Raw genomic sequence first — 13,723 nt, 5'->3', positions numbered from 1 at the left:
ATGAGAGTAAGGAGTCAGAGAACACTCAAGGTTTGGGGCCTTCACAAGTGGAAGAATAGGGTTGTCATTGACTGAGAAGGGAAAGATGGCAGAAGGAGTGGGTTTGGTGTTAGATATATAATCCTCAACATTCAAAAAACTAAGATCATGGCATCCAGTCCCATCCCTTCATGGCAAATAGGTGGGAAAAAAAATGAAAACAGTGACAGACTTAATTTTTATGGGCTCCAAAATCACTGTGAACAGTGACTGCAGCCATGAAATTAAAAGATGCTTGCTCCTTGGAAGAAAAGACACGACAAACCTAGACACGTATTAAAAACCAAAGATATCAGTTTGCGGACAAAGGTCTGTATACCCAAAGCTATGGTTTTTTCCAGTAGTCATGTACACATGTGAGGTCTGGCCCATAAGGAAGGCTGAGTGCCAGAGAATCGATGCTTTCCAACTGTGGTGCTGGAGCAGACTCTTGAGAGTCCCTTGGACAGCAAGGAGATCAAACCAGTCAATCCTAAAGGAAATCAACTCTGAGTATTCATTGGAAGGACTGATGCTGAAGTTGAAGCTCTGATACTTTGGCCACCTGATGGGAAGAGCCAACTAATTGGAAAAGACCCTGATGCTGGGAAAGATTGAGACCAGGAGGAGAAGGGGGCGACAGAGGACGAAATGACTGAATGGTATCACCGACTCAATGGACTTGACTTTGAGCAAACTCTGTAAGATAGTGAAGGACAGGGAAGCCTGGCGTGCAGCAGTCCATGGGGTTGCAAAAATCAGACATGACTAAGCAACTGAACAACAACAACATAATCCTCATTCTTTTGGGACCTTGCTTCACAAGTTAGTGGAGGTGACTGACTGGCTTTCTTTTCTAGATGGAGAAATACTTATTCAACTCATACCCACCTCTGTCTTAATTGATGGTTAGGATCCTGAGCTAAGTCATTTTCTCCTGCATAAATGCTCAGTAAAAATCAGATTTTGCCTGGATGACTGGTTTGTTACACTCAGAATTTAGCTTCCTCATGTAAATAATGAAAATATTCACAACCCCTGGCTGATTCTTAGAGTTTAGCCTGGGAAGGGATTACTGAACCATCCCCCTCCATTCTAGATCCCCAATTCCTTCCTCCTCAGATAACAGAAGGGGTATGTGAAGGGATTTCACCATTCATGCAGCAGTACCTGTGCTGGCAACTGTGGCTCTTCATTCACAAATCACCTCAAATAGAGGGTGGAGGACTCAGAATGAGAGGCCAACACTCTTCCAGAATAAACCTTCATACAAACCACAATAGCAGATCCCTATTGTGGGATATTAAGATCATAGAGATTTGGGGGAGAGAGGGTCTAAGATACAGGGAGAAATAAGCATAGATCTAAATGGAGAAGAAAATAATCACGAAAAGATGGACTGAGGTGGAAAAGAGAAGAAAGAGGAGAATGATGGGATAGTACCAGGGTCCTCCAAGTAAGCCCATCTAGTAACTCAGGTGCTCTCTCCTTGACTGATGTTACCCTAAAACAATAAAACAACCAATTATTTTACCAGCAAAAATGAGTTTATTGGGGGGAAGCAAAAAACTGCAATTATGGTGAACCACATGCAAGTCCTATAAAAGGAGAGGAAACTTTTTATAGAAAAGAAGATATTGGGATGGGCTGTTACAATAAGACCACTGAAGTATAGTGACTTTTCATTGACTGAGTTGTGACAACATCACGTTGGTTGTGCTGTTGCCAAACAAGGAGAAAAACATCTTTCTTCCTCATGCTGGCAGTGGGTAAAATAGGGTCATTTTCAGCCAGAGATGCAAAGCATGTGTCTTCCTATTGAGATTTGTATTGACATGGAGTGGTATGTGTGTGAAGCTTCCCATTCTGGCCCCCCAACTCTAATATAGTTCCCTTTTATTAACTTTGACATTCAGCTGCCTTCTCAGAGTACACTGAAGGAATTTTTTTTAAATAAAGAAACAATTTCTTTGCTAGCGGTATTGGAGGTTTTAACCAGCACTGTAGTGAATTGATTGATGCTCCCTCAAAAGCTATATCCACCCAGAACCTCAGAATATATCCTTATTTGGGATAAGAGTCTTTCCAGATATGATAAAGGTGAAGTGAAATCATCATGGATTATGATGGGCCTTAAACCCAGTGATGAGTGTCCTTGGTGTTTTTTGGCTTGTGGCTGCATCAATTCAATCTCTGCCTCTTCAACATGTGTCTACGTGTGCCTTCTGCTTTTCTGTCTCCTATAAGGACATCCATTATCTCACTTTTGTGTTTTAAGCTGTTGCTCATAGTATTCTGGCAAAACAAACAAACAAAAAATGTGTTTTGTTAGTTGTTTAGGTTTAGGGCTCAGCATGGTGGAATCTTGGTTTTCATGTATTTAAAATGTTAAAATCACTTTTGTAGCTTATTTTTATTTCAGCTACAGCTTTTTGATGGCTTTGGTTAAAGTTTAACTTTATTTTTTATTTCTCCTAAATACACTTTGTGCCGAATTTCGTTGAGTGCTCACAGTGACTGGTATGAAGTTTATATATGCTTCTGAGTATAACTCAGTCAAACTTTCATTTATTGCATAATTTTTATTATTGCTGTGTCCCGTGAAAGTGAATTGAGCAAGGAGTAATGAGCTACATAAACACTACATAGACAGTGTGCTCAGTGCTTGCTCCTTTCAGCTTTTTATAATGTGGAGAGAATTCTGAGATCATTCTAAGGGAGCATTTGCATCTAGAGAGCATCTGTCACCTAGGGAGCATTTTGTTAATGTTACATGTGAATGCTAGCACATGTAACTTTATCAAAAATTAATTACAGAGGTCTGAAAAGCCCATGTAGACATTTTCAGTGCCTTGCTTGGAATTAAGCTACATTAACAATTTTTAAAATTTGAATTGGACAATAAACAATATGCCACTACATAACCAAGAGGTCACTTAAGAAATCAAAGAGAAAATAAAAAATACCTAGAAACAAAACACAATGAAAACACAACACAAAACCTATGGGATGCAACAAAGGCAGTGCTAAGAGGGAAGTTAATGGCAGTACAATCCTACCTCAAGAAACATGAAAAAGTCTCAAACAACCTAACCTTACACTTAAAGCAATTAGAGAAACAACAGCAACACCCCTCTGAAAAAAGTCCTCAAAGTTAGTAGAAGGAAAGAAATTATAAATATCAGATCAGAAATAAATGAAGAAGAAATGAAGAAAACAATAGCAAAGAGCAATAAAACTACAAGCTGCTTCTTTGAGAAGATAAACAAAATAGATTAACCATTGTGTTAAATCGCTTCAGTTGTGTCTGATTCTTTGTGACCCTATGGACTGTAGCCTGCCAGGCTCTTTTGTCCATGGGATTCTCCAGACAAGAACCCTGGAACGAGTTGCCATGCCCTTCTCCAGAGGATCTCCCCAACCCAGGGATGGAAGTCACATCTCTTACATCTCCTGCACTGGTAGGTGAGTTCTTTACCGCTAGGGCCACACTAGCCAGACTCATTTATAAAAAAAGTGAGAAGACTCAAATCAATAAAATTAGAAATGAAGAAATAAATTACAATTGACATCACAGAAATACAAAGGATCATAAGAGACTACTACAAGCAACTATATGCTGATAAAATGGACAACCTCAAAGAAATGGACAAATGTTTAGAAAAGTACACCTTCCAAGCCTGAACAAGGAAGCAATAGAAAATATGAACAGACCATTCACAAAACTGAAATTGAAACTGTAATAAAAATCTTCAAACAAACAAAAGCCCAGGGTGGGATGGCTTCACAGGTGAATTCTATCAAGCATTTAGATAAGAGTTAACACTTATCCTTCTCAAACTCTTCCAAAAATTGTAGAGGGAGGAATATCCTCAAACTACTTCTATGAGGCCACCATCACCCTGATGTCAAAACCAGACATAATATCACAAAAAAAGAAAATTACAGTCCAGTATCACTTAAGAACATAAATACAAAAATCCTTGATGGGAAACTAGCAAATAGAATCCAATAATACATTAAAAGGATCATACACTATAATCGAGTGAGGTTTACACCAGGGGTGCAAAGTGTATATATACAAACCAATCAATGTGATACACCATATTAACAAATGAAGAATGATGCAAAAAGTTGGGGATGAAAAGGAAGAAAAAACCTACATAATAGGAATTAGAAAAATCAACCCTTTAAACCAGAATTCTTTCTAAAATGTAAATTTTGAAATTGTCTTTAATTGAGAAATAGGATGTTTTAAAGAAAAAATTTTGGAAGAAAAAGTTTTAAGTTTATTACCTTATGAGAAAATTTCAAAAAAATCTGTTGTAGCTCATTTATAAATATTGTCTTGCTTTAAGGGGTTGATGATGTTTTTAGGGTGTTTGTAAAAATGCCATAAAACATATTTAAGGAGGAAAAGGAACATGAGGAATTAAACTTCTATCTTTATTTAAGTGATCATTGAATTTATTTCACATGTATGCATATACATCTACATGTGTATGTGTGGGATAAATTTTTACATATAAAAATTACCATGTCTGTCAAGCATGAACTAAATAACACTTTACAGTTGATGATGTTGATAAATAACATTCAATTATAGTTCAGCTACCTGAGCTTAAATGTAAAGGCCTTCATTAGCCCTGAGAAGAATCACGGGCCACTCAACAATTAAGTATGCCACATGCATGACATCACAGTTCTATGGGACCACTAGCAGGTTAGTCATCTGTTCATCAAGGTGTCTTATTTAGGGGAATGCATGAAGTTTTAGGCAAGATGGCTCTGAAGAAAGAATAAGATGCCAAGTATAGTGTCAGGCTAGAATCTCTTGCTATTAACAGGCCCAGGGCAACGAAAGTGGCATTAACCAAGAGGCTGCTGTTTCCCCAAACTTGTTAAAGGATGATACTGACTGTGATATACATGCTGATGAGAACTGAACTGATTGAATGCACTCTGTATGATTAAGGAGTTAATGTCTTAATGTAAAATTTAAAATTGCTATTGGTAAAGAATATCAATGGAGATGATAAATATATGCACAATTAAACATAATATGTGTTATGTAACACCAAGAATACAATGTACGTGCTTATGGTAATACTATATTTATATTATATAGTATTAATTCCATGATACTTATGTATTACAACATATAGTATATACTATACAAAATTGTTTACATAATATTAATAGAAATATTAGTGGGGAAAGACATGGAAACTTGGCATAGAGAGGAATATGTCACTCTTTTTCATGTCTTCTATATAGATATAGCACAATGTATAGTTCCAATGAATATAAAGCATTCATTTCTTTGTTTTAATATATATCCTTATATTTAAAAAATATTATTTATCCGAATTTAATAGAGTCTGACAATCCATAGTGTATAATGCCCTTCCCTTCATTTAAACACTTGAAGGAGACATGGTCTCTAACTGCCATGTTGACAATAGACAAGTAGGGGCCAGCAGATGCAAGGAGAGAAGCTGGGAGGCTACAGAGATATCCAGACAGAAGATGGTCTGGGAGCACCTGGTCTTGGGACCAGGATGGGAGCAGTGGAAGTGCTGAGAAGTTGAAAGTAGAGCTGATGGAATCTGCTGATGTGAGTGTGAAAGGAGTCCAGAACGACCCCCCGGATCTTGTTTTGAGCAGCTGGAAGTGTGGGAATATTTTTATTTAAACTGGGAAGATAGCAAGTTTGGGCTGGGATAGACAGAGATTAGCAGATCAGTTTGACCCATGTGAGGTGCCTATTAGATATCCCAATAGGCTCGTGTGGAGCTCCTGGCTAGACAGATAGACTGGGGTAGGCAGAATATAAATGGTACTGAAAGCTTCCAGCCTCAAGGAAAGCACAAGCCACGAGCGTACGTGGATTGGATTGCAGGCTCTGAGTGGAGCTCCTTCCAGGCCACCTGTCCTCCCAACCAAGGAGGCTGAGCTGAATGAACTTCAATCTCTCAGTGGCCTCAATGCCTACCTGTGCATGCAGGCCAGATCTCAGCTGCCAACCTGGAGAGGACAGGGTGCCTGGTGAGGACGCGGCCTGGGAGCCCAGACAATTCAGACAAATCTCAAAGAAGGAGCTTAGGGTTCTGTATTCAATTCAAGTTTCTGTTATGTGAAGATAAAACAGAAACTAGGGGTTGAACTCTTCCTGAAACACATTGATCTGCTTATAGTCTGGCAACAACCACTGAGTCACTCACAAATCATTTTTATTAGAACAAGCCCCCTGAACTTTGACCTCCCCAACAGAAGCCAGCCCCCCACCCCAGGCTATAGTTCCTAAATCTCTGAGTTTGCTCATTTCCCTGTAATTTAGCTCTTCCCACTCCACCCCTAAAGGGATATCAGAAAGTCACATTTCCAATTAAATGAGGGAACTGATTAAAAGGGTTCTGAATAAAGCAAGGGTTGACTTTGTTTTTCCTGGTCCACCAAAAACAGATAGGAGTCTTTCCCCACCCTCGTACCTATGCTGCTGCTTCTCCTTCAGCAGCTTTCTCAGGGTCAGAGTCCATCAGTCATGACTTTCTCAAAGGCAGTCTCACCACAGATTGCTCCCTTGAGCAGCAGACCCGTCGCTGCTCACATTCTCCCCTGTATATTATAGCCAAGTGTGTGTTCAGTTGGGCTGGCAATATGGCCTCTGCATATATGGGGGCCACTCACACCAAAAAGAACTAACACTGCAGCTTTGGGACTAGTCTCCATGAAGTCAGAGCAAAACTAGATAGCAGCCACAGTCACACCCCTCTGGCTGCTTTCTGTTTAAGTTCCCAAACAACAGCCTGTAGTTGGGGATCCCCAAGAGCATTCTCAGCTTCAATAGAAGGATTCACAGAACTGAGAAAATCTGTTATATTAATTGCTATGGTTTATTACAGTGGAAAGATACAGATTAAAATAAGTAACAGGGTCCAGGTTCCCCCCAAAACATACACGGTCCAGAAAAGACCAGGAGCAGGCTTCCAGGTGTTCTCTCCTGGTGGAGTCATACAAACAGTGGTTAGTTCTCCAGTGATGACAACATAAAATAATATCATCCAGAAAAACTCCCCTGAACTTTGGTGTTCAGAGTTTTATGGAAGATTTTATGGTTGACCTTAGTCTCCAGCCCTTGCAGAGGTCAAGTTGACACCGCACGGCCCAAGGTACTCAATATAACTCAAGTTATTGTTGTAGACTATATGAGGTAGCTCAAGCCCCAGGCAAACAAACTCTCTTATCAGACAAGTTATTCAAAGGTCTTATAAGTTACCTCCCAAGAGCCAGGCAAAGCCTTCTTTGCTGTGTGCAAGGTTTGGAAGCTCCAGACCTCAGTCTTTACTGCCTAGACCTCATAAAGGGCTTAGAAACTTTCATTGGTCACTGCCTAGAAAAGAAGAAATTAGCTGTAAAGACTTTGGCTATAAGGGGTTGGACTTTTCTTCAAAGCATATTTTAAAAGTATCTTTGATGATTTTCTTGTGACTTTCCATCAAAGCACATAATTCTTATTAAGCAAGAGGAATGATGGGGCTTTCCTGGTGGCCCAGTGGTTAAGAATCCACCTGCCAATACAGGGGACACGGATCTAGGAAGATTCCACATGCCTCGAGGCAATTAAGCCCATGCGCTGCAACTGCTGAACCTGCAACTAGAGAAAGCCTGCACACAGCAACAAAGATGCAGAGCAGCTAAAATATATAAATAATATTTTAAAAAGAATGATAAGTTACTGAGTAAAAATCTTCAAAATTTAAATGAGGAAACTCAAAAAGTTTAACCCATAGTCCACTCTCATTAATTACAGATTTTCCCAGAAATATCTGTGACACAGCCAATCCATTTAGTCCTTACCCTCTGGGTCCTGCTGATATCTGGCCTTATGGTCGACATCTAGAAGAAAGTACAGTGTGACCATCTCTCAGGCTAGTGGGTTGCAGGCAGGGATTCCCCATCCTTCAGAGAACCATTAATGTCCAACATTTTGAAAAATGAAATGGAAGACAAGATGAAATTCAGGCATCACACCTGGCAGAGGCAGATTCTGTTCAGCTTCTATTTCAGTTATGCTAACTGTAAGTATGAGTATGTGTGTGACTGTGTAAGTATAGGAGAGTGTGTGGGGAAGTGTGTGTACATGAGTGAGCTGGGTCCTTTCATGACGTATATTACTCCTATGGCCCTTTGGCTGGTAGGAGGCAGTATGGTTAAGTGGTAAAGGATAAGAGTCAAGGGCCCAGAGGCCTGGCCTTGAGTCCTGGCCCTGCATGTTAGGGATTTCGTGACTCTGGGTAATTTTCTTGATCTCACTGAGTCTCAATTTCTTAAAAAAAAAAAGTAACTACCTCAAGGTTATCATAAAGACTGAATGAAAAACTTAAATGTAAAGCATCTAGTACCATGCCTGGCTCAGTAAGTACTATTTATTTTATCTTCATCATTCTTATCACCGTTGTTATTATTATAGATCATGGTCAAATATGAGAAACAGTGTTTGAGAAATAGAAACCTAGAGGATAGGACTGACAAAGCCAAAGTCAGTGCCTTCCATCAAGCCAGCCCGATTTTTTAACACCTGAAGAAGGGATGGTGGTTTTGCACAGCCCAAGCCTGAGGGATAGAAGTTCACTTTAGGTTTAAGTTCCCCAGTGGGCAGTGAGTGGACAGACTTACTTCCCAAAGCAATGGCTGGACACTTGCCCAGGCTGGAACATTCTGCTTTTTGTGACACACATGTTCCTCCCACCACCTCTTAACTCAAAACCTGTCTTTGCTAATAAAGTTTAACATCATCAGTAACAAGACAGACTGACATCAGGTATGCCCTGATACAATGCTTTGGGAAAGACACAACATCCTTTCTGTGATACTTGACCAGAATGCAAGTCCTCATTTACCAATGAGTAAAAAGCCAAAAAAACTCCCAAAAAACCAAAAACCAATCTGAGAGCCTTTCACAGACTTAGAGAATAAACTTAGGGCTGCCAGGGGGAAGGGATAGCTAAGGAGTTAGGGATGGACATATGCACACTGCTATATTCAAAACGGATAACAAATAAGGACTTCCTATGTAGCAGATAGATGTCTTCTCAGTGTTATATGACAGCCTGGATGGGAGAAGGGTTTGGGGGAGAATGGATACACGTATATATATGGCTGAGTCCATTTGCTGTTCACCAGAAACAATTACAACGTTGTTAATTGGCTATACCTCAACACAAAGCAAACATTTTTTAAAAATCACAGTATCCTTGATTGGACACAACACCAAAATATGCAATACGAGATACTGTTTGGACATTAGTGAAGAAGCTCATGAAATGTAAGTAAAGCCTGTAGTTTAGTTAACTCCCTGCTTTTGATAACTGTACTATGGCTAGCATTAGGAGAACCTGACTGAAAGGGATTCTCGTTTTACTATTTTTGTAACTTCTCTGTAAGTTTAAAACTTTTTCTAAATAAATAGCAGATGTGTCTATGTGTGTATACACTCATACACATATATGTATGTATGCATATAAATATATATGCATATATGTATGTGTGTGTGTATATATATGTTATATATATATATACATATATATATATATATGATATATATATATAATATATACATATGATCCATGTTGAGTGAATTGGCTGCCAGCAAGCCACAGGGTTTTACCCTGTTGAGTTTTTCTGATTAGCCTGCTCTTTGAGAAAGCATGATTCTTCCACTGAAAGTTCCCTGTCGACTGTTTGCATTATTACAGAAAAGTAATCAGCTATTTTTTTTAAAGTTTCCTATTAAACACTCCAGGGAGGACCCATGTGCCGCTGGTTAGGGAGGACTTATTATGCTAAGTCCCTAGGCCCCACCAACATTCCCTGTCCCCAGAAGACCAGGACACATGTGCTGTGGGACCTGAGCCACACATGAAAACCAGATCCTCCAACTCCCATTTCCCATCCCAACACCTGGGAAGATACTTTTCAGTTGTACTGTTTGTTCAAAACCTGAGTCTGTATAATTTTAATTCAAAGAGATCAAACTTTCAGATGGAGCAGAAACAATCCCTGAAGGAGTCCTGAAAGTGATGAATCTCTTGGTACCAAATTAACAATCACTTTCATTTCTCAGCTCAAAAGAATAATTAGACCCAGAGGTTAGAACTCATTTAGTTGATCACATTAGGACGGATATAGACAACACTGTTTTTACTAATGGAAGTACACTTAAGTATCAGGCTGATGATATTGATACTAGTAACATCATTAACAAGAATTTATACATGCATACCATTGACAACTCTGATTTCTACCTTTATGCCAATAAACTGTAAGCATCCCCCATAGAAACCTGGCAGGAGCTGAGAGCTCTGTCTTCATCACTTTGCCAGTTTGGATGTGGGGCAAGTTTTGCAAACCAGAGGTAATCTCAGCAAAGCCTTTGGCAACCACTGTCTGCACAAAATATCTTAAAACAGATTATTAAAGGGGAACATATTGTACTTTGATGTATGCATGCAAGATAGGAAAGCTTGCTAGGAAGAGATCAATTTCCAAGCTAGCTAAGAGCAGAAGCTTGACGGGGACTTGACAAGAGGAACTTGTGAAAAATGTTCACCCAGCAAGGACTTTGTACAAGAAATTTTGTTCTAACATCAAATTTAATATATAGGCTGGTCTCAAGGGCTGCATGTATTTATTTAGCAGTTATTACATATTTGATTGTGTAGCAGGATATTAAAATAGGATTCTTTCTGCTTCAGTTTAAACTGAGTCACCGGGAGTTCCCTGATGGTGCATGGTTAGGGCTCAGTGCTTTCACTGCTGTGGTCCATGTCCAGGTTCAATTCCTGGTCAGGTAACTAAGATCACAAACACAGGGTGGCCAAAACAAAGAAATAAACTGAGTCCCATCTGAGGGACATCAGATACCACACTGTAAGACAAATCTCTGGATGCAGAATTTAGGAAAGAAGCAACTGGGGAACCAGTCCGTGGATCTTTTCTTTTTTTATCAATGTAAATAGATGGGGATGGTGATGGAGATCAACAGGACCAATGAGATTATCTTTGTCAAGCCCTGTTGATGGTGAGAAATGGGGTGGGATCCTTTTATTAGTTTTGAGTCTAATAATGTGAAGGGGTGTTGTTTCTGAACTGAGACTAGGTTTGAAAATTCAAATGATGGTAAATCTGTAAAATAGCAATTTTCTCTTGCTGCTATAACAAATTAAATGCAAATCTATTGGCTTAACACAATACAATTTTTTGGTCTTCCTGTTCTGAAAATCAGAAGTCTGATATGGGTCTTGCTAGACTAAAGTCAAAATGTTGGCAGGACTGTGTTTCTTTTGCAGACTCTAGGGGCAGTATGTTCCCTTGATTTTCCAGCTTCTACAAGCTGTCTGCATTCCTGTGCTTATGGCCCCTTCCTCTATCTTTAAAGGATCATTGTTGAGCTAAGTCCTTTCCATGTCACTTCACTCTGAGCATCTCTTCTGCTTCTATCTGCCACATTTAAGGGACCTTGTGATTATATTTGGCCCACCTAGATAATCTAGGGCAATCTCTCCATTGCAAAGTTCATTGATTAGCAAACTTATTCTATATACTCCATGTGCAACTTTAATTCTCCTTTACTATGTTACATAATATATTCACACATTCTGGGGATTAGAATGTGGATTTGGGGGGAGATCATTGTTATGCCCATCACAGGTGTCTAAGAGTGAGTATAAGTGGCCTGAGTATGTGCATGTGTGCATGCTAAGTTGCTTTAGTTGTGTCTGACTCCGTGGCCCTATCGACTGCAGCCCTCCAGGCTCCTCTGTCCACCGGATTCCCCAGGCAAGGTTACTGGAGTGGGTTGCTATGCCCTTCTCTGGGGGCTCTTCAACACAGGAATCGAACCCACATCTCTTATGTCTCCTGCATTGGCAGATGGGTTCTTTACCAGTAGGACCACCTGGAAAGCCCACAAGTGGCCTGGCCCTCTCCAAATTTTCTCCTGTAAACAGGAACTGACTATCCTTCTGAACACATTTTTAAAAGACTGTAGTAGACATGTAAAATTGTGTTTAACCTTTCCTAAAATGGTGATTGATTATGATGGAAGAAATTTTTACACATTGCGGTTTGAGGAAGTCATTATAGCTTATATGTGATTTGACTTTAACTTTATGCTAACTAGGAGAGCTTGTCTTATGGCCTGTCAAACATGCATTGTACATCTGCTTTAACTATTACAAAAAAATAATGTATTTAAAAATCAAAATAGAGTAACTATGGTTCAGGCATCCACAATGGAACTGGGTGGCCACTGTGGATATGGTTTCATGTATGTTCCTGCATCACTGAGAACTTAAATTTTCTGAACTGTATCAGACTCAAAGATGCCATCAGTCATTCTCAAAATGATACCTTTTAGCCTTTGCCAGCTGTAAACTCTTGGTATCAAGGTCTTCGCTGGCAACTCTTCTGGATGCCTAGCAATCCTTGCTTAACAAGTATATTTAATTCTTGCCAATTCTAGTCCTCTTATCAAACAATTTATGTGATTTTGTTTTTTTGTCTTCATAAGCCCCTTGTTATTTTGTAGCTGGCTGGGACACAATTTGAACGCTTCTCAAATCTATATCTCTCAAGCTACGGTGCTCAACTTGGCTCAGATGAAACTTTTTTATTCCTGTTATGGACTGATTATTTCCATTGACAGTTAGTATACTGCCTCCAAAGCAAAAAAATTGTAAAGTCAATCTTCAGTCTTGAGGAGCTTATATAAAGGTAGGCAAGACTTGTGTAGTATTCACAAAGTCATTAGTGAATAACACACAACTAAGGCATATTCCTGGTGGTTCAGTGGTAAAGAATCTGCGTGCAATGCAGGAGACTTGTGTTTGATGCCTGGGTCAGGAAAATCCCCTGGAGAAGGAAATGGCAACCCACTCCAGTATTCTTGCCTGGATGATTCCATGGACAGACGAGTTTGACATGCTGCAGTCCATGGGGTCGCAAAGAGTCGGACACAACTGAACAACTGAACTGAACTGAACTAGTGACTAAACAACGACAAAGGCATATGATTAAGCCTTAAATTCTGTGGTAGATTCTGTAGGTTACAAATATGAGTTCAGTACCCACGCCTCCAATAGGTGGGCACCTTACTAGGAAACCAGTCAACATTTCTGATAGTATCAGACCAGAATTTTCCTATACGTTAACACATGCTTATATTTTAAACAGAAAATGTCTTCGCATTACCACATTATGATGGCTGTTTTAAAGCTTTTGGCTTGTCATTCAATAAACCATTGACTGCTGTCCGAGTCAATAAACATAGCACTACATCATCATTTGTAGGGCTTCCCTTGTAGCTCAGATGGTAAAGAATCTGCCTGCAATGCGGGAGACCCAGATTCAATCCCTGGGTTGGGAAGATCCCCTGGAGAAGGGAATGGCAACCCACTCCAGTATTCTTGCCTGGAGAATCCCATGGGTAGAGGAGTCTGGTGGGCTACAGTCCATGAGGTCACAGCAACAAACACAACAACATTTGTAATGACTGAGAAGTATCCCATTATTCATTTAACCATGATTGTTTTAAAAAAATCCCTCAGTGAATGAATCACATTTAGATTTTTTTCAACGTTTCTCATATAAAAACAATACTTTGATGAACCTCTTTTACACATCTTTGCAATATTTGAGTAAT

Source organism: Odocoileus virginianus, chromosome 3 (genome assembly GCF_023699985.2).
Source record: "Odocoileus virginianus isolate 20LAN1187 ecotype Illinois chromosome 3, Ovbor_1.2, whole genome shotgun sequence".
Classification (NCBI taxonomy): domain Eukaryota; kingdom Metazoa; phylum Chordata; class Mammalia; order Artiodactyla; family Cervidae; genus Odocoileus; species Odocoileus virginianus.
Note: the sequence above shows the minus strand (reverse complement) of the source record.